At 44.9% G+C, this 19,306-nt stretch overlaps 1 pseudogene; it reads left to right on the forward strand.

Moving 5' to 3' along the window:
• LOC107298949 overlaps nt 1–16,990 on the forward strand; it is a 17,609-nt pseudogene extending 619 nt beyond the window's left edge.
• Nucleotides 16,991–19,306: the final 2,316 nt, after the last annotated feature.

Raw genomic sequence — 19,306 nt, forward strand, 5'->3', positions numbered from 1 at the left:
AATGCACAGTGTGTGGAAAGACCTTTACTCATAATAGTAATCTTGCTGCTCATAAAACCATCCACACAGGGGAAAAACCATATCAATGCATGGAGTGTGGGAAGAGTTTTAGATTGAGTAGCATTCTAACTAGCCATAAAAAGACCCACTCAGGTGAAAAGCCGTATCAATGTAGTGAATGTGGGAAGAGTTTTAGTACAAATAGAACTCTAACTGTCCATAAAAGGATCCACACAGGGGAGAAGCCATATCAATGCAAGGAGTGTGGAAAAACCTTTGCTTATAACAGTCAACTTAGTTATCACAAGTGGATACACAAAGGAGAGAAGCCATATAAATGTGTGGAATGTGGAAAGAGCTTTAGTGAGAGTAGAACTCTGACTATCCATAAAAGCATCCACACAGGGGAGAAACCATATCAATGCATGGAGTGTGGGAAGAGTTTTAGATTGAGTAGCATTCTGACTAGCCATAAAAGGACCCACTCGGGCGAAAAACCATATCAGTGTAATGAATGTGGGAAGAGCTTTAGCGAGAGAAGAACTCTGACTGTCCACAAAAGGATCCACACGGGAGAAGCCGTATCAGTGTAGTGAATGTGGGAAGACCTTTATACCAATCAACTAAATTTCCACAAGAGGATCCACACAGGAGAGAAGCCATATAAATGTGTGGAATGTGGAAAGGGCTTTATGTGCAATAGTGAACTTACTGCCCACAAAAGCATTCATATAGGAGAAGCTGTATCAATGCATGGAGTATGGGAAAAGGCTTAGCAATAGTAGGTATCTGATTCACCATAGGGTTATTCATACAGGGGGAAAGCTATATTAATGCATGGAGTGTGGGAAAACCTTTGTTCGTAGCAGTAATCTTAATTCCCACAAGAGGATCCACACAGGCGAAAAACCATATCAGTGTAGTGAATGTGGGAAGATCTTTATTGAGAGTAAAACTCTGACTGTGCATAAAAGGATCCACACAGGAGAAACCATATCAGTGCATAGAATGTGGAAAGACCTTTACTTATAGCAGTTACTTATATTCCCATAAGAGGATCCACACAGGAGAAAACCCGTTATCAATGCATGGGGTATGGAAAGAGCTTTTCAAGGAGTTACATTCTTATTTGGCATAGAGCAGTGGTTCTCAACCTTTTTAATGCCGCGACCCCAACCGGTCGTAAGTCGAGGACTAAACCGCTCGTAAGTTGAGGACTAAACCGGTCGTAAGTCGAGGACTTTCCCTGCCCGGGAGCGCTGCACATGCGTGGTTCCGCCCCCTGCGCCGGCTGAGGCGTAGCTGGCAAGTGGCAGAGACGGAGCAGGCCGACCACCAGCTGGCCCAGCCCAAGGGAGGTAAGGCACCTGCCGGAAAAGGGGGAAAAATGGCGGACAGCCTTGCTTGGTGACCCCCGTGAAATGGTCGATCGACCCCAAATGGGGTCCCGACCCACAGGTTGAGAACCACTGGCATAGAGGGATCTACTCACAGGAGAAGTTACATCAATACAGAAACTGTCGGAAGAGCTTCAATAGAAATGCAGGTAGTTCTCGGCTTATGACTGCAGTTGAGCTCAACATTTCTGTTGCTAAGCGAGACCATTGTTAACTGTGTTTTGCCCCATTTTCTAATTTTGCTTGCCATAGTTGTTAAGTGAATCACCGCTGTTAAGTTAATAACACAATTGTCAATTGAATCTGGGTTCCCCACTGACTTTGCTTGTCAGAAGGGTGAAAAGCTGCTGACATGACCTGGGGACACTGCCAGTCATAAATATGAGTCCATTGCTAAACACCTGAAGTTTGATCAGATGACCCTGAGGCTGCTGCAACAGTCATAAGTGTGATAAATTGTGATAAGTCGCTTTTTTTCAGTGCTGTTTGAACTTTAGTTTTTCACTAAACAAACTGTTGTAAGTCAAGAACTGCCTGTAATCATCTAAAATCTCATGCGAGGACCCTTTGAGTAATAATCCAAATACTAGACCTTGATGGCTCTGGGAGGGACTGGAAAAGGCACCGATTTTGTTTCTATGGCCATTATAGTCAATTTTTTCATTAGGGAAGCCTGATAAAATTAGGTAGTAATTTAGAAGAAACTTTGATAGGTAAAGAAATAAGCTAAAAAGAACAATGCTTTTGACAAGAGACAAGTTAACTCCATTTTTTTTATAAAAAAACCTGCTTCTTAAGTTTCCTCCCATTCACTTTCTTTTGTTCATTGTGGCTAAATCTCTTTCTTTGTTGCACTGCCAAATGCAGACTAATCTCTTCAAATCAGTTAAATCTTCATTTCTTTTGTCAAGAAAAAAAGTACTGTCTTATTTCAAAAGTCTTAAGTTTCTACCGTATTTCCTGCTGCATTTTCCCTACACAACACCTAAAAAATAAAACCATTGTTGTCTTTTCTTTTGCCTCGTGGTATTTGAGCTTTGTATTTACTTTTCAGCATTTGACTTCCTTCATTTTGCAATTCCACTTTTTCTCCAGTCAAGGACGAAACGCTTTCTCCCATTCTCCATCATGGCACCTTGTTTTGAGGTAAAATTTCTAAAACATCCACGAGTGTGAGCTTTTTCTCCATTTTGGGACTTGTTTTGTTTTGATGCCTCTTTTTCATCAAGATCTTTTCTTCAGAATTGTTCTCATTATTACAGGTTGCCTCTTGGTGCTTCCAACCCTCCTTGGCTACTCAGAGGCACGAATTTGAGAAGGACGGCTGCAATACTTGGAACTACTAAATAACCATCAATATAAATCTTAATTTTCCTACGCTCTCATTCCCTGAGTTTGCCAACAACTACAAGACACAAGCTGGGTTTCAGAAAGAGGTTCCTATTTCTCATCTTTTGACTGCCTTGCTATTTCTGACAGGATTTTGGTCATTTGAGGGGGGGGACTCGTATTTCTACAATCCTTCAGAGAAGCTGTTCTTGAGGAAAGGGCCTTTTCAATCTCCACAGAGGTTTTCTCACTGTTCACCAGGTCACAGATAGTTCTTAGACACTGAAAAGAGGAAAATCTTGAAACTGCTGCCTGGTGGAGAGGAGACCACCTTTTTAGATAAACAATGCTAGAGGGGTGCTTCTATTCCAATGCCCATCCCAAAACTGCATGGAATATGACAGTGATGGTGAACCTTTTAGAGACCGAGTGCCCAAACTGCAACCCAAAACCCACTTATTTATCGCCGGGTGCCAAGTGGGCATGGCCCACTGGGTGGGCATGGCTGTGGTAGTCATGGCAGACTGGGTGGGTGTGGCCAAGGTGGGCGTGATCACCTCGATGTTGCTCATGGGGAGGGACGCCTATGGGGGCCAGGCAGGGTTGGAGGAGATCCAGGGGGTCTCTGGCATGTAGGGTGGTGGGCAGGAGGCTCGTCCTGCGAGGCGAGGCAGGGCAGGGGTGCCATTGTCACAGGGCAAGGTGAGGCAGGGGCCGGGGCAGCTGCTGCCTGACACCATCAGCCCCCGCACACAGAGGCCAGCGAGCGCATGGGTGCTGGGATGCATCCGGCCACGTGGGACCTCGGCGAGTTAGCGAGCGGCTGGTTGAAGAGGGACGGTTGCCATCTCCGGGGCATGGCCCGCATGCCCACAGAGAGTTCTGAGTGCCACCTCTGGCACGCGTGCCATAGGTATGCCACCACTGGAATATGATCTCCCCTCACAGAGACTTCTGACATTATGCGCAGAATCCAGCAGGGGGCTCCCCCGTAGACCGTTGGAAAAACCGGGCAGCCCTCACCCGTCCCGCTTCATGAGGGAACTGAGCATGCGCCTTGCTCTTTTTCCAACTCAAGAGATAACATGTGGTGCCCGAAGCAAGAGTTTCAGAAAAGGCTGGGAGCGAGTCCGCCTTTTTTTTATCTTGTCCGATTCTGCTCCCTTTCGCTGTGAGCTTTCTTAGGCTGAACCTTTCCAGAGGCTGCAGGGAAGTTTTCAGCGAACGGAGATCCAGACGTGAATCGAAGTTCAGAGAGTGGGGGGTCTTGGGCCAGGCAGGGCAGAAAGCAGAACTCCGGACCTGCCGCGTTGCTCCTAGGACAGTGATGGCGAACCTTTTAGAGACCAAGTGCCCAAACCGCAACCCAAAACCCACTTATTTATCGCAAAGTGCCAGGGCCGCATCAGCACTGTGGTGCCTTCAGGGGGGTGGGCGTGGGCATGGGCGTGGCTGCGGTGGTCACGGCTGACTGGGCGTGACCATCTTGATGTTGCTCGTGAGGGGGGATGCCTGTGGGGTTTGGGCAGGATTGAGGGAGATCCAGGGGGGTCTCTGGTGGGTGGGGCAGTGGGCAGGAGGCTCGTCCTGTGGGGTAGGGCGGGGGTGCCATTGCTGTGGGACAAGGCGAGGCATGGACGGCTGCTGCCTGACACCATCAGCCCCCTCACACACAGGCCAGCGAGCACATGGGGGACTGCTCTACCACCTCTACTTGAGCTTGCTAGCCAGCTGCTTCGCCTCCTTTGTGCTGGGTGGGGCTGCCGCTCCGGGCGCCAGCAGCGGCCTAATGAACCTGCGTGAGCTGGCGGCGGCGGTAGCAGGTGTACCCACAGAGAGAGCTTTGAGTGCCGCCTCTGGCACGCGTGCCATAGTTTCGCCACCACTGCCCTAGGAAGAAAAAATCAGGATCGCCAGAAAGGGGGGAACCATTTACCCTCCATGTCATTGGGGAAAACCCTACATGTGGAGGGGGAGAATAGGTTGGCTTTGCAAAACAGAGGTTTGTGCTTCCAAGTCAGTCTTGACTCCTGGGCAATTTCCTGCAAAATTTCTTGGTTTTCAGAAGGGGTTTCCCTCTCCCCCCCTTCCTAGGTGGAGAGAAGCGATCTATCGAAGTCCCTCCTGCTGCTTTTGCATGCAAGGCTGGGACCCCATGTGGAAGGAGTTGGGTGCCCGGTGCGCAAGGACTGAAATTCGGTTTCCTGCTTTTCCACCTTTCCCCACTATCCCCAGCTGGCTCGGCCGGCAGGTAAATAAGGAAAATGTTGGGGGACTGAGATGCACCTGTGGCTGAAGTGCATCATTCACACACTATGTGTTGGGTTAATAATAATAATAAAGTTGGAAGGGACCTTGGAGGTCATCTAGTCCAACCCCCTGCTCAGGCAGGAAACCCTATGCCATTTCAGACAAATGGCTGTCCAGTCTCTTCTTAAAAACCTCCAGTGTTGGAGCATTCACTGCTTCTGGAGGCAGGTTGTTCCATTGGTTAATTGTTCTAACTGTCAGGAAGTTTCTCCTTAGTTCTAGGTTGTTTCTCTCCTTGATCAGTTTCCACCCGTTGCTTCTTGTCCTGCCTTCAGGCGCTTTGGAGAATAGCTTGACTCCCTCTTCTTTGGGGCATCCCCTGAGATATTGGAACACTGCTATCATGTCCCCCCTCGTCCTTCTCTTCATTAAACTAGACATCAGTTTTTCCATCAACCATTCCTCATATGTTTTAGCCTCCAGTCCCCTAATCATCTATGTTGCTCTTCTCTGTACTCTTTCTAGAGTCTCAACATCTTTTTTACATCGTAAAAAGGCCAGTGTTTTTTTAAGCTTGGCCAGTGTAAGTTCCTGGAGTTTTTAAGACCACACGTTTTCACTTGGACAATTTTGAAAAAGACAGGATTAGATTAAAAGTGGGAAATGTGTTTCTAGGATGTGCCCGAATCAACGCATCATATCGAAGCATAGATGTTTTTTTTCACATTAGTTCTATATACAGTGCAGTGGATGGTGGTTTGTTAATTCTGGCTTCTGGAGTGTTCCCCTAAGAGGGTTTGTGCCAGGAGGTTAATGGGGTTTTGCTAGTTAAAGCTTTAGTACAACTCAAAATGTGGGAATCAACAAGTATGCAAAAAGCATGGAACTTTTTTCAGTCAGAGGCTTCTCATTACTTGAGACACTTGTCATATATATATATATATATATCTGAAGGGTTCTGGAGCAAAAGGAAATTGTTTAGTCTAACTGTTGCTTTCTTGCTTTTTGTAATCGGCTTTTGCACCAGAGAAATTTCATGCAAGCGTGGGAAACATGTACATAGATGCAATATATTGAAGGAGGGAATAAGGGAGTGTACAGGAATGACTGATGTCTTCTTTATGATGTAATGGCTCTGTTGTCTGATTTTCATTGGCTAACAAAGTTTAGAAAGCAATGTTACCAACTTTCTAAGGTGTGGCACTTCTGGATGTAACTCTGCCAGTGTCCCAGATTGTTGGCCACCCAGCTGCTTGATTTGATCAAATAAAGTGCCGCTTGATCAAGAAGTCTCTGATTAGATTGACATGGTATCTCAAGTTCAAGCAAGGGACTGGGACCTTACATATCAATGTATGGTGTGTGGAAAGATCTTCAGGATGAAGAATTCCTCTCAGAAAAGGAGCCGGAATGATAAGACCCTGAAATGTGCGTGCAAGAAACCGTTTTCAAGCACTAGGTCCATATTACTGTATACCTTTCTACATTATGACAAGGGCTGAGGAAAAGTTTAAATTTGATTTAAATAAAATTGATTAGATAACAATTTTGCGGTTACCCCAGAAGTCGCACTACGTCCTCTGCTATAAGTCCTGAAGCGATAGCATTTCCACAAACACAACCCAAAATGTGGATCAGATATATAGGCCGATTAGAAAAAACTCACAAAACCATCCACAACATCTTCAAAGGAATCCAGCTTAGCAGAGAAGAAGAAAGCAACAACTCATTACCTTTCCTGGATATCCTGATCGGAAAAACCACAATGGCAAACTAGAAGTGTACCAAAAAAACCCAACCACACCAACCAAATGGTCCGCTACTAAAGCAATAATCCAACCTCCCACAAGAGAAATTGTAAGAACTTTATTTAGAGGAGCACAAACTCATTGTAGCAACTGAAAGCAGAAAAAGGAAACAGAGCTTCTGTACATAGAATAGAATAGAGCTGGAAGGGACCTTGGAGGTCTTCTAGTCCAGCCCCCCCCCCCCCGCTCAAGCAGGAGAACCTATACCATCTCAGATAAGTGACTGTCCAGTCTCTTCTTAAAAACCTTCAGTGATGGAGTGTCCATGATTTCTGTTCCACTGGTTAATTGTCCTCACTGTTAGGAACTTTCTCCTTAATTCCAGGTTGCTTCTCTCTTGGATCAGTTTCCAACCATTGTTTTTTCCAACAAAATGGATATCCATGCAACTTTACCAAAACATGCCTGACCATTTAACCCAATAAAGCAGTGATGGTGAACCTTTTAGAGACTGAGTGCCCAAACTGCAACCCAAAACCCACTTATGCATCGTTGGGTGCTGGGTAGGTTTGGCCCATTGGGTGGGCGTGGCCCATTGGGTGGGCATGGCTGTGGTGGTAACAGCAGACTGGGTGAGACTAAAACGTTCAATCAATCAATTCCAACTTTGCAAGATATTTTTTTTTCCCACGAGAAGTTGAAATTAGCTGATTGATTGAACCTTTTTTTTTTGCACACGGCGGAGGGCCTAGGACTGGGGCAACGGCACGCGTGCCCACAGAGAGGGCTCTGAGAGCAGCCTCTGGCACCCATGCCATAGGTTCGCCACCACTGCAATAAAGCACAACCAACACAACAAAAACATCATGTTATTTGAGCTTTATATTTAGTTTTCAGTATTTGCCTTCTTTTATTTTGTAATTCTACTTTTTCTCTGGTCACATATGAGATTTTGTTCTCCCATTCTTCATTTCTCCATCATGGCCCCTTGTTTTGAGGTAAAATTTCTAAAAGGTCCACAAAGTTTGAGCTTTTTCTCCATTTTGGAACTTGTTTTCTTTTGATGCCACTTTTTCATCATATTTTTTTTTCCTCAGGATTGTTTTTATGCTTGCGGGTTGCCTTTTGGTGTTTCCACCCGCTCTTAGCCACCCAGAGGCATGAATTTGACAAGACAGCTGTAATAAAAAGAAAAATCAATCCAAATTTTCCTAATCCGCAATTTCCCATCCGGGGTCTCTGCCAGGCTATTGCTTCAGGGCTGAGTTTGCCCATCACCACAAGACCCAAAGTTGTGTTTCAAAGAGAAGCTCCTGTTTCTTTTCCTTTAGGATTTTGCTGACAGGATTTTGCTATTTTTTAATGCCTCTGGGAATCTCTACAGACCCTTCAGAGAAGCTGCTCTTGAGGAAAGCAACTTTTGAGCCTCCACAGAGATTTTCTCATATTTATATGGAGTCAATCACTTAAATATGAGCCACCGTATACTGCAGCTGCCAAAAAGGCCAACACAGTGCTAGGCTGCATTAACAGAGGGATAGAATCAAGATCACCTGAAGTATCAATACCACTTTACAATGCTTTGGTAAGGCCACACTTGGAATACTGCATCCAGTTTTGGTCACCACGATGTAAAAAAGATGTTGAGACTCTAGAAAGAGTACAGAGAAGAGCAACAAAGATGGTCAGGGGATTGGAGGCTAAAACATATAAGGAATGGATGCTGGAATTGGGTATGTCTAGTTTAATGAAGAGAAGGGCGAGGGGGGACATGATAGCAGTGTTCCAGTATCTCAGGGGCTGCCCCAAAGAAGAGGGAGTCAAGCTATTCTCCAAAGCGCCTGAAGGCAGGACAAGAAGCAACGGGTGGAAACTAACCAAGGAGAGAAGCAACCTAGAACTAAGGAGAAACTTCCTGACAGTGAGAACAATTAACCAGTGGAACAACCTGCCTCCAGAAGCGGTGAACGCTCCAACACTGGAGGTTTTTAAGAAGAGACTGGACAGCCATTTGTCCGAAATGGTATAAGGTTACCTGCCTGAGCAGGGGGTTGGACTAGATGACCTCCAAGGCCCCTTCCAACTTTATTGTTGTTGTTGTTGTTATTTATTGTTGTTGTTGTTATTATTATTATTATTATTATTATTATTATTATTATTATTATTATTATTATTATTATTATTATTATTATTATTCATAAGATCACATGATGGTTCTTAGACATTGAAAAGAGGAAAATCTAAAAACTGCCGCCTGCCGGAGAGACCACCTCCTCTCTAAACAGGCAATATAAGTGGGACCTTTTCCTTCTACTGAATGGGTCTTCAAACTTGTGCCTGGCTGAGGAATTCTGGGAGTTGAAGTCCACCAGTCCTAAAAGGGCCAAGTTTGAAGACCCCCGTTCTACTCCAATGCTCATCATCCCAGGGCCCCATGGAACATGAAGCCCTCTCCCTTTCCAGGTCCTCTGGCACTGGGCGCAGGATCCACCAGGGGGCTCCCTCGGTAGCAGTTGGAAGAGAGCTTCCGAAGGAAGTGAGCATGCGCCTGGCTCTTTCCCGGGCTCAAGAGACGCTATTCGTGGGTTCCGTCTTTCCTCCGGTGTCCGATTTTGCTCCTCGCCCCCTCCTGCTGCGAGCCTTAGGCTGAGGCTTTCCAGGAGTCCAAGAAGCTGCAAGGGAGCCTTGCACGGATGGAGATGCAGACGTGACTCCGGAGTTTAGTGAGTTGGGGGGAGGGGGGCTTTTCTCTCGTGTGCTCGAGCCGTGCACGGATACGTGCAAAACTTCCATCAGTTTCGCAGTTGTGAGAAGGAGGGATCCCGGGGTCCCATGTTCCGCCGCCGCCTCTCTGCATGCATGATTTGATAAGCAGGGGAGAAAGCAAAGCTCCGGGCCCACCGGCTCTGCCCTTAGGGAGGGGGAAAAAAAATCGGGATCGCCAGAAAAAAGAGTGAGACGTGTAACCTCCGTTTCCTCTGGAAAGCCTCTGCAGGAGGTGGGGGGGGAGAGGTCGGCTTTGCAAAACGATAGATTTCTGCCTCGAAGTCCGTCTTTTGATTCCTGGACAGAAGTTACATTACAAGGAGGTGCCTGGATCAAAACATCGTGTTAAAAGCACAGATGGTTTGTTTATTCACTCAGGTGTTAGTTCTAAGTGTGCGTTGGATAATGGTTTACTTCCGGAGTTTCCCCAGGGGGCCAGATTGGAAGTTCAAATATTGATTTAATTATTGCATTGGTTTAGATCAGGAGTAGTCAACCTTGGCTCTTTTATGACTCGTGGACTTCAACTCCCAGAATTCCTGAGCCAGCTAAGCTGGCTCAGGAATTCTGGGAATTGAAGTCCACGAGTCATAAAAGAGCCAAGGTTGACTACCCCTGGTTTAGATAGCCACTCATCTGTTTATGAGCCGAGAGGTTTAGGATTCGGATGGTGCAGAAGTTGTTGTTGTTTTTTACTTTGCAAGCAGCCATTGAAATTATTTGAATAAATAGGTAGGTAATAGGAATCTTAAAACTTTTCTACATGTATGTATCCAATATTTTGAGTCCTTGATAGAAGCTGATCTGTAATGGCTCTCCTGAATTTCCTGCAGTAGTCGGTCTTCCTAAGAAGTTACCCCTTCCTTCTGATAAATATGTATCAATATGAGACAGTTAAACCTACAATACAATGGAAACTAATTGAATAGAAAAACAAGTACAAAGGGCGGGAATCAGGAAAGGATAACATAAGGGAAGTAAGATAAACACGTAGGCAAAAATTAGATGGGACTTAGAGTGAAAAAAAGGAAGAAGACAAACTATTAAAAAAAACAGCTGTAAGAGGAAAACAAGCTGAATAAGATAAGATAAGATAAGATAAGAGGAAAGGCACACTGAATTGAAAAACAGGAAAGAACCTATTGTTCTAAAAGGGGGACATAAGTATCCACAGAGCTCAAAATAACCATTTAAATGTCTGATTTTTCTTACTATTATTGTATATGTGAATATGATTTAATATGTTAGCAGGAAATGTGTAAAAAGCGGACGGAAAGAGTGTAACCTCATAGTACCTCAGCCAATGGGGAAAGAGGAGGGATGTGGCAGCTGGGACAGGGCTGTATAAAGAAGGGAATATTTTGGGTTGAAACTTTGGAGAAAACCAAGCTTTGAAAGCTTCTCTTCACTGTGTCTTGGCTGGTTGTTCGTCAGGCGAGCTTGCCTCTGGTCATGAAGGAAAATAGCCAGGAGCACATAACACTTCTAAATGTTTGTGGGTTTCTTATTTGGATTTATTTATTTGTTTTGAGGAATAGGAGGAGAATGCTCAGTATCCATATTTATCACCCTATTGAACGCTCTGTATTTCAGATATGTAAGCTGCTTCCTCTGAAGACTGAAATATCTTGTGAGGGAAAAGGGCTGATTGGCCTTAGGAGATTTGGCCGGACCTCCTGTGATTAGTAAGATCTGGCGAGATCAGTCCATTTTGGAGCTGGATTAGAGACCAGAGAGAATATGGAGGGACAAAGCCGAGCAGATGCAGATATTGGAAAAGGCCCTTCACTTGCTCAACCTTGGAGCTTTGAGATGAATGGGGCAAGTCCTGGGCAGAAGAGCCAAGAAGAGGAAGCCAACAGTTCAGAGGTCCAATGCTGTCACTTCAGAAAAGTGCAGTTCCAGGAGGGGAGGGGACCCCGAGATGTTTGCACTCAGCTTCACCGCCTTTGCCGTCAGTGGCTGCAGCCAGAAATACACACAAAGGCCCAGATGCTGGACCTGGTGCTCCTGGAGCAGTTCCTAACTGTCCTTCCACCAAAGATGGCAAAATGGGTGCGGGAGTGTGGAGCGGAGACCAGTTCCCAGGCGGTGGCCCTGGCCGAAGGCTTCTTGCTGAACCAGGAGGAGGAAAAGATGCAAGAAGGTCTGCAGGTGTGAGAATGTAATCATTGCAACTCTAAAGGGGAGCTGTCTGAATTGCCTCTCTAGCACTTTTGAAGGATTGTGAACTCCTAAGGCCAGTTGATTCATCCTTCTTCCAGAGGTTGTATTTGGGCAGTGGTTCCATTTTCACTTTCCAACTATAGCAGGGGTGTCAAACTCAATTTCATTGAGGGCCGCATCAGCACCGCAGTTGCCCTCAGGGGGGGCGGCCTACTGGGTGGGGGTGGATGGAGTAGGTGTGGCCTACTGGGTGGGCGTGGCCAGCTCTACATCGTTCGCGTCAAGGGTGCCTGTGGGGGCCTGGGCAGGAGTGGGACAGATCTGAGGGTCTCTGGCAGAAGGGGGTGGGACCAGGGCAAGTGCCAAGGCATGGTCCACTGGAGGAGCCTCAATGTTCCTCTCAGGCCATGCAGGGGGGGGCTGGATGGTGGTGCGGGCTGCCGGGAGCCCTGGACAGCAGAGGTCAAATGCCCAGCCTGGCCCTCGAGCACCCGTGACACCAAGCCCAGCCCCAGTTCCCCAAGGGGGTACCCAGCTGCACTTACCTGCCAAAACCCCTCCGCCAGAGCCCATCAAGCCGGATATGTGAAGTAGGCGAGGGCCATTTGCTGGCCACTTCCAGGCGATGGTGCATTTCTTCATTCCTCACAAAGGGTGACACCTCACCAACATGCACCCAGGGGGCAGGGCTGACGCGGCAGGGGCTGGTTCCTCACTGTTTCCAGACGGCATTATGGAGCTAAGACTGAATGTGTTTCAGCATAGATAGCCACCACAAAATTGTACATTGGCTTCCTCCCAGCCAGCCTGGGCCAGGGCCAAGGCAGCAGGGGCCATTTCCTCACTGTTTCCAGGATGGCTTCGCGGGCCACATGAAACCACTTTGCGGGCCGCATCCGGCTCCCGGGCCTTGTGTTTGACATGTCTGAACTATAGTGATGGACATTGGGGTCTGCTAGAATGAGGGCTTAATATTGATAATTCATTTCTATCTCTGTGCTCTTCCCTTCTTGGTCATGCCACCTCATGTCTAGAAATCTTTAGAAGCTGTGGCTGAGTATCCCAAGGAGAGGAAAGATTCACCCAAACCCTCTCAAGAGCTCCAGTTCATGGAAAGCTTCCAGAAAGATCAAAGTCGAGACACCATGCCAGGTAAGAGAAGCTCTTTCATATGATGTGAGGTTTGGACATCCAGATGATTCTTTCTCTCCTCTTGATTGTAATCTCTCTATTTAACAAATATGCTCCCACCATTTTCTGTCTCACAGAGAATAGAAAGCTGTCCTTGTTTGTTTGTTTTTTTTTTTTTTTTAGGATCCCCTCCTCTTTCTGGTGGAGCTGAAAGAGTGCTTGAACCTCTGCCTCAGGTAGGAGGAGAAACACTGATACATATCCATGAATCTTGGAGGGGTTTTATTTTGTTCTCAAGTTTAATGTCTAATATTGCTGTTTCTAAGCAAGACAAAGTTTAGATCAGGTCATTGAAAATATACACACAGCTAACCCACCTATCTCTTCCCATCATATACTACTACTACTACTACTACTACTACTACTACTAATAATAATAATAATAATAATAATAATAATAATAATAATAATAATAATATAAAAGTTTGGAAGGGACCTTGGAGGTTATCAAGCCCAACCCCCTGCTCAGGCAGATAACCCTATACCATTTCAGACAAATGGCAGTCCAGTTTCTTCTTAAAAACTTCCAGTGTTGGAGCATTCACCGCTTCTGGAGGCAGGTTGTTCCACTGGTTAATTGTTCTAACTGTCAGGAAGTTTCTCCTTAGTTCTAGGTTGCTTCTCTCCTTGATTAGTTTCCATCCGTTGCTTCTTGTCCTGCCTTCAGGTGCTTTGGAGAATAGCTTGACTCCCTCTTCTTTGTGGCAGCCCCTGAGATATTGGAACGCTGCTATCATGTCCCCCCTCGTCCTTCTCTTCATTAAACTAGACATACCCAATTCCATCAACCTTTCCTTATATGTTTTAGCCTCCAGTCCCCTAATCATCTTTGTTGCTCTTCTCTGTACTCTTTCTAGAGTCTCAACATCTTTTTTACATCGCGTTGACCAAAACTGAATGCAGTATTCAAATGTGGCCTTACCAAGGCATTGTAGAGTGGTATTAATACTTCACGTGATCTTGATTCTATCCCTCTGTTAGAATAAACTTTCTCCACCAACCTGCTTCAGGCTCAGATTTCATTGACCAGAAATTGTCTCAGATGGAGATCTTCCTTCTGTCTCCGGGGTCATTCTCACATACCATTATAAAAAAATATGTATCTTTTTTTTTTTGCCTTTTGAAAAACATATTTGGGACAACCATGACCCGGTGATTGAGAATTCCCATAAACACACACTATTACAAGCTCTTCCAACACCTTCATCAAGCTGTGGAGTTAGGGCACGTTGGTTCCTCACTGGATAAAGTAAGCCATTGGCAAAAATGTCAGGTGGGTTTTGCCAGTATTTTGCATTGCCCACCAAAGGAAGAATTTGAGCCACTGATAAGTAGTGGATTTAAGACCCAACTACCAATTGATCAAAAAAACTTTTAGTTGGCTACACTGAAAGGCATTCCAAATACCACCAACTTGATCCAATGTGCTTCAGTTGTGCCGTCAGCCAAAAGCGGTGAGATCTCACTCTGAATTTTGCAGAAGATGCCCATTTTGTTCACTGGGTCGCTTTCCTTAAATTAGTAGAAGAAGATGGTCAAATTATTCTTGGGATTATCTGTTAATAAAAAAAACTTATTTTCTTGTTCAGGATGTTGTGTCTTTTGAGGAAGTGGCCGTGTATTTCTCCAAGGAGGAGTGGTCTCAGCTGGACCCTGCCCAAAAAGCGCTTCACGGAGAAGTCATGTTGGAGAATTCCAGGAATCTGGCTTCTCTGGGTAAGAATCCCTGTCTGTGCTCAGAAACGTACAGAAGTCATGGGGGGGGGCCTTAGATGTTATTTCTGATTTTAAAAAAATCATTGTTGTGTCTTTTGAGGAAGTGGCTGTGTATTTCTCCAAGGAGGAGTGGTCTCAGCAGAATATTGATCAAAAAGCGCTCCATGGAGAAGTGATGCTAGAGAATTCCAGGAATCTGGCTTCTCTGGGTAAGAATCCCTATCTGTGCTCGGAAACATAGGGAAGTCATGGGATGGGGGGCTTAGATGTTATTTTTTATTTTTAAAAAATCACTTATTTATAACATGCCATTATTTTTTATAAATAATAAAGCTAGCGGACAAACCCCAATATTCCTTCCTCTTTCTGTTTTCCCCACAAGAAGAACCTTGTAACCTGGGTTGAGCTGAGGGAGACTGGCCCAAAGTCGCCCAGCCAGCATTCATGCCTATAGCAGAACTAGTACTCCCAGTCACCCAGTTTCTAGTGCCTTAACTGTTTGACCAAACTGACTTTATGGAAGAAGGAAATTTATTGGAAGAAAAGTTGGAAAACTTCATATCCTCCCTTTTTTTACATAAAGGTTTTTTTTTAATGCTTTCTGCTCATAAAATACAAAATACTCATTTCCAGGCCATGGAAGATATTAGCAAAAATCTGAGGGTCAGGCTGCACATAGGGATGGTGTGGCCTCTGTTGACCAAGGTTCTGTCTACCAGGGTTTGGTATTCACTCGTGAACCTGGTCATTGGCTCCCCAATGGGCGTGAACTGCTATAACCAAGAACTGGATGAAGTTCCCTTTTTAGAGATGTGTCCACTTGTGTACTGAGTTTAGCATCAGCCTCCCTTTTTAATGGAAATTATTTTTTAAAAATGCTTTCTGCTCATAAAATAGAAAATATTCATTTCCATGCCATAGAACAGTCTTTCTCAACCTTGGCAATTTTAAGGCATGTGGACTTCAACTCCCAGTATTCCACAGCCAGCATTGCTGGCTGTGGAATTCTGGGAGTTGAAGTCCACATGCCTTAAAATTGTCAAGGTTGAGAAACACTGCCATAGAAGATATTAGCCAGAATCTGAGGGAGAGGCTGCATGCAGGGATGGTGTGGCCTCTGTTGAGGAAGATCCAGCCTTCCGGGTTTCAGTATTCACTCGTGAACCTTGTCACTGGGTCCCCAATGGCCCTGAGCTGCTATAACCAAGAATGGATGAGCCCTGAGAGGGATGTTCCCTTTTTAGAGATGTGCCCACGTGTACTGAATTTGGCATCAGCCTAAGTTGAGGGTGGGGAGCTATTGCCATCCAGAAATTCCCCTTGGCTTTGAAAGATTCTGCTCCGCAGAGAACTGGAGATGAGAATTTCATTGAAGTTGGGGAGCTGGTGAGTTATGTTGTTGACCTAGCATGATACAGTGTCCAATGCACTTCAGGAGTTTGTGGCACCAGGGAATAGTCCCAGGTCAAAGATTAGATCAGGGTTGTGTATTACGTTGGTTGCGATGTGATCCAATCCCTTTATATGAGGATCATCAGAGATCCGCTTGGAAATGAGCCTTTTCTAAAATCTTAGTTTGGAATCTTCATATTTGCCAATAAAACAGCCAAATTATATTGATGATTCTTTGGCTAAATTTCAGAAGAAAAGCTTTGATTTTTTTCCCCCCTGTTCTTGATACAGTTTTTTTTTTCTTTTTTTTTCCAAGGCTTTAATGGGCAAGAGAATAAGAATGACAAGGATCAATGCCAAGCGGTCCATTCAAAAGAGGGAAAAAGGAAGTTTGCAGATCAGATGCAGCTGAAGAGTGATGAGACAAGCCGATCACAAAGTGGAATTAAAAAAGGCTTCCCTCGGGTCAGTTGGCTTCCTAACCATATAAGCATCGATATGGGGGAAAGAGCATATAAATGCATGGAGTATGGAAAGACTTTTACTTATATCAATCTTAATTCTCACAAGAGGATCCACATAGCAAGGAAGACATGTCAATGCATGGAGTGCGGAAAGACCTTCTGCTATTACAGCTCTCTTATAAGACATCAAAGGATTCATAAAGGAGAAAGACCTTACAAATGCACGGAGTGTGGAAAGACCTTTACGTGTAGCAGTACTCTTAATTCCCACAAGAGGGTCCACACAGGAGAGAAGCCGTATCCATGTATGGAGTGTGGGAAGGTTTTCAGGTGGAAGTCTGCTCTTACCACCCATAAAAGGATCCACACAGGAGAAAGGCCATATCCATGCATGGCGTGTGGAAAGACCTTTGCTTGTAGCGGTAGTCTTAATTCCCACAAAAGGATCCACACAGTTGAGAAGCCGTATAAATGTGTGCAATGTGGAGAGGGCTTTAGGAAGAGTTGTCATCTCATTTCCCATAAAAGGATCCATACAAGGGGGAAAAAACCACATCAATGCATGGAGTGAGGAAAGGGCTTTAGGTGGCATTATGCTCTTGTTGTTGTTGTTAATTGCGAAGTTGTGTCCAACCCATTGCGACCCCATGGACAACGTTCCTCCAGGTCTTCCTGTCCTCTACCATCTTCTGGAGTCCATTTAAGCTCACGCCTACTGCTTCAGTGACTCCGTCCAGCCACCTCATTCTCTGCCGTCCCCTCCTTCTATTGCCCTCAATCTTTCCCAGCATTAGACCCTTCTCCAGTGAGTCCTTCCTTCTCATTAGATAGCCAAAGTATTTGAGTTATGCTCTTAGCTCCTACCAAAGTATTCACACACGGAAGAAACCTTATCAATAAGTGAAGTGTGGGAAAGAGCTTCAGTAGAAACATACGTGATTTGTGGCTGCAATTGAGCCCCCAAGCTGTTGCTAAGCGAGACCGTTGCTGAGTTTTGCCCCATTTTACAACTTTTCTTGTCCACATTTTGTTAAGTGAATCGTTGCTGTCGTTAAGTTAGTAACACCCTTTGTTAAACGAATCTGGTTTCCCCATTGATTTTGCTTGTCCGAAGGTCACAAAAGGAGGATCGCATGACCTCGGGACACTGCAACCATTATGAGTCGGTTGCCGATGCATCGGAAGTTTAATCAGGTGACCGTGAGGATATTGCAACAGTCGCAAAGTGTGAAAAATGGCCATAAGTCACTTTTCAGTGCTGCTGTCTTTGAACGATCACTAAAGCCGAGGACTGCTGGCGGTCATCTAAAGTCTCGCGCAAGGATCATTTGAATAATATTCCAAATAAATTGAAGTCCTCCTTAGATATGCACGCATAAATTGCCTTTCATGTACATCCCTAATCCTGCTTGTGGTTTTTTGCTAAGTTCAAATAGTCAAAGGCCTACTCTGCATGTAGAAATATTCCTGATTGTTTTTCATTGTTTCAAATATTCCAAAATATCAAACACAATTCTGGCATTATTCTTCAGCCCTCTTTTAGGTAAAAAACAAACAAACCCACAACTTTATTAGTGGTTATCTGATACCTCTTGCTGTTGCCTCAGTATTTCTGTTCTGGTATTGGGCCAAGTATCTGGGCCAAGCCCTTTTTCTGGCTGTTCTACCTTTTACGTACCTGCTTGTCTTTGGAAGGCTCCAATGAGACGCCCGATTGCTTCATCTAAAATGTTGGCTGTTTCTTGCAAAATCTTGCAGTCTGTGAGGGCCAAATTCTCTTTCTTTGGCAGCTAAAATTTGTTTTCATACACAGTACATAATGAGTCCCTTGACTCATGAGCCGATCCCACCACTGCCACCAATTTGTCATGGGTTCTTTTTAAACCCTAGCCAGTTTGATTAATTTGAGCTGAAAACATCCATCAAAAGTACTGGATTCTAGACAGTTCAGGTTTTCTGTCTTCCTATAAGGGCTGTGGGGACGTTTTATTTTGAAAAAAATATCCAAGATACAAAATTAAAACATACAAACAATTTGTAAGTTCTTTCTATGTTTGTTTTGTCATAATAGATTTTTAGTATATATTTGTACTATACAATGTTCTCTATAATATACTATTATTATACTATATATTATTGACCATCTATGCTATATTATAGTATTTCTACGGCAAGTATATTGTTATTTGTACGAGTATACAACAATATTTTTTACTCTTAACAAACCCTGGTCTGTCTTTTAAATCTTCCGTGGGACTTCCTCTGTTGTTTTTTCTTTATTAATGGACAGCAGGTAAAGCGCTGGTACCTTCCCAACATTGGGATTGGCTTATGCCAGGGCTTTTCAACCTTTTCACCCATTGTACCACTTTTAGGATATGGCAATATCCGAGTACCACCAGTCGCCTAGCAAGGTGTCAAAAACTTGATGAGCAAAAAAAAAAAGAAGGAAAAAAGTGATAAAGTACAGGTAGTCCTCGACTTACAACAGTTCGCTTAGTGACTGTTCGAAGTTACAATGGCACTGAAAAAAGTGGCCCCCAAGGCACAGCCGAGCAAGACGCCTGCCCACCCAGCGGCGCTCCCATTCCCCTCCCCCGCTACCACTTTTCTAGGATGGTCGCGTACCACCTGCCAGGTGCCAATGTACCACAGGTGGTACCCGTACCACTGGTTGAAAAGCCTTGGCTTATGCGATGTCACGCTTTACGACTGCATCACTTAGTGATGGAAATTATCATCCAAATTCCGTTCCTTAGCCAAGGTCTACCTGTACACCTCACAGTCTCAGTCCCTCTTTTAAATCCATCATGGCCAGTTAGGTAGTTGAATGAAAACATAACGAATGGTGATTTTTATACCTGTGAATGTGTGCAGATGCTTACAT

Source organism: Protobothrops mucrosquamatus, unplaced genomic scaffold (genome assembly GCF_001527695.2).
Source record: "Protobothrops mucrosquamatus isolate PMUCROS unplaced genomic scaffold, P.Mucros_1.0 scaffold4390, whole genome shotgun sequence".
NCBI lineage: Eukaryota > Metazoa > Chordata > Lepidosauria > Squamata > Viperidae > Protobothrops > Protobothrops mucrosquamatus.